Genomic DNA, 2,244 nt, shown 5'->3' with positions numbered 1-2,244 from the left:
ACATTCCCTCAAGAAGCAAGCAGCCTCCAGTCTTGGAGCTGAGACCCAAGGGGAAAGGTGTCTGTGCAGGAAAGAGCTGGAGGCTGGAGAGGCAGGCAGGGGCCTGGAGGGAGTCAAGGTGCATTTAACCAGACTGCAGAGAGGAGGCCCGCAGCAGGGAGTAGCACAGACTAAGAACACTGGGGCACACCTGCCCTTAAGGGGCAGAGGAGCAGAGACACGTGGATGGGTCTCCAAGCTAGTCTGCAGGCAGAAGGGTCTTGATTTCTAGCCTGGTGCTCCACGTCTCCCCACTAACCAGGATGCTCGGCCAGTGCTGGGGAGAGCCCCAGGAGGTGGCTAAGTGCACATCGGAGGAGTGGATGGAGACTCCAGGTCACCATGTCCTGCTCCAGCCAGAGCCACGGGGACCAGTTAAAGTCACAGTCTGGAATCTGAACCTTACGGACTGTGCCCAGGAGAGACAATGGCCTCAGAGAAAAGGAAAAGGGAGCTGGTGAGGTCGTGACCACACCTAGGGCAGGGCTTGGCTAACCTCCAGCCTTGTCCTCACTGCTGTGGGACTGAGGCCTCCAGGCAGCTACCCCGCTCCATCTTCCCGCTCCCCAGATTCCTTGACGCTCCCCAGATTCCTTGACGTTCCCCTCACACACTGCTGCGTGCCACATCCCCTAGACCGGGTTTTCTGTCCCTGTGTAGATGATGAATGGCAGTCAGAGCTTAGTATTCAAAAAAGCCAATGACTCCTGTGGGTGGGTCTGTCTCCTCTTCACCAACAAAGAGAATGCTGGTCCGTCTCAGCACTCACAACAAACACTATCTTGGTCGAGGATGCAAGAGTAGTATTTTCCTCACTTTTTATTTTCTCTGTGTTTTCACAGATTCCCTGCACAGGGTCTTAGGTAAGGGGCATAGAACCAGGGGCCACCTCAAGACCTGGGAACATGGACTGAACACAGACAAATGGGACAGGGGCAGAGGTGATGCAGGGACAGTGGAGAACTGAAAGGACAGTCTGAAAGGGGTGACGGGAGGACCACAGAGAACACTGAGGATCACGGATAAACATGACAAGGCCACCATGGCTGACCCATGGGAAACATGGTGGCCCTGTAGTTCCACTCCACCCATTCCTACCTGACAAATATCCCTGAGAGCAGCCTCCCTTCTGCTCAGGTTGGGCCAGACCCTGACCCCTGACCCTCCCCAACATGGCCCTTATTACACTGTTGTCACATTTGTCCCCTCTGCCAAATCACATCCATCCACCACCCAACGCCCACTTAATTCTCCATTGACCAGGCCTGACCTGGGAGCCATGACCTGGGAAGCTACACTTAGCCACAGGAGTGTCATCTCCTGAAGTGACCTCAAGGGATGCACCATCTCATCCCTCTGCCCCCAAGTTCTGCTGAAATCCCTGCCGTGGCCGGTGGCTCACTAGCTCCAAGCAGCCCAAGCTCCGTCTCACAAGCGCGGTTCCTGGTGCTCCTGGGGCCCGGGGCACATTCCATGCGCTGGGGGCTGGGGCAGCCGAGGCTTGCGGCCATCCTGCTAGTCGCCCCGAGGCAGCCCTATGCAGGCCCCTGCCGCCGCTGCCGATGACCCTGGCCAGTCACCCCCTCCTCTCGGGGCCCGGGAGACTCGCCTGGGGTTGTAATGGAAGAAGGTAAATAAAATGCCAGCGATCGTGATCCGGGGGCTCATCCTGCGGGCCGGCCCAGGTCACGGGAGAGGCGCTGTGCCCGCCAGGGCCAGGAGGGTCGCCTGCGCTGAGGGGCGGGGGCCACGGCCGCAGACCACCCGGGCCCCGCTCAGTACCCGGCCATAGGGGGACACGGAGAAGCTTCCTGGGGACCATTTCCGAAAGAGGAATGGACTTCCTCAGCCTCGGGGACCGGCCATCCAGGCAGGGAGGGCCGCCGAGTCGGATCGCGTTCCCGTAGCCCACAGGCTGTGGGGGCGACCACGCTTGCGCTCGGAAGTTGCGGCGGCGCGCGCTGATGGCGTCACGAGGGCGCGTCCAGTCGTCTGGGGCGGCGCACGCGCTCTCCCGGTGCTGCTGGGGCTGGAGCCGCGCTGCTCAGACCCTGGCTGCCTTTGCCGCCTGCACCGCCACTGACTCGACCCCTCGTCCGAGATTGATTGGGCTGCTTGGAGGCCCCTCGCGGTCACTGCCACCAGCCCCTGATCTTCGGGTTTCATCGCGAGTCCCCGTCCTTGCCTGCAGCCCCTGGATTCTCG

General features: G+C 60.6%; 1 long non-coding RNA gene across 1 annotated transcript; it reads right to left on the bottom strand.

Moving 5' to 3' along the window:
• Positions 1–840: 840 nt before the first annotated feature.
• Positions 841–2,018, bottom strand: LOC103785321 (uncharacterized). Its single transcript, XR_004668550.4, has 2 exons — positions 1,822–2,018; positions 841–1,648 (listed from the first exon to the last, which is right to left on the bottom strand). It is a non-coding gene; the product is annotated as an uncharacterized LOC103785321 (long non-coding RNA).
• Positions 2,019–2,244: the final 226 nt, after the last annotated feature.

This window comes from Pan paniscus, chromosome 23, assembly GCF_029289425.2.
Source record: "Pan paniscus chromosome 23, NHGRI_mPanPan1-v2.0_pri, whole genome shotgun sequence".
Classification (NCBI taxonomy): Eukaryota; Metazoa; Chordata; class Mammalia; order Primates; family Hominidae; genus Pan; species Pan paniscus.
The sequence above is the reverse complement of the archived record's forward strand: the minus strand, read 5'-3'. Positions and strand labels throughout refer to the sequence as shown.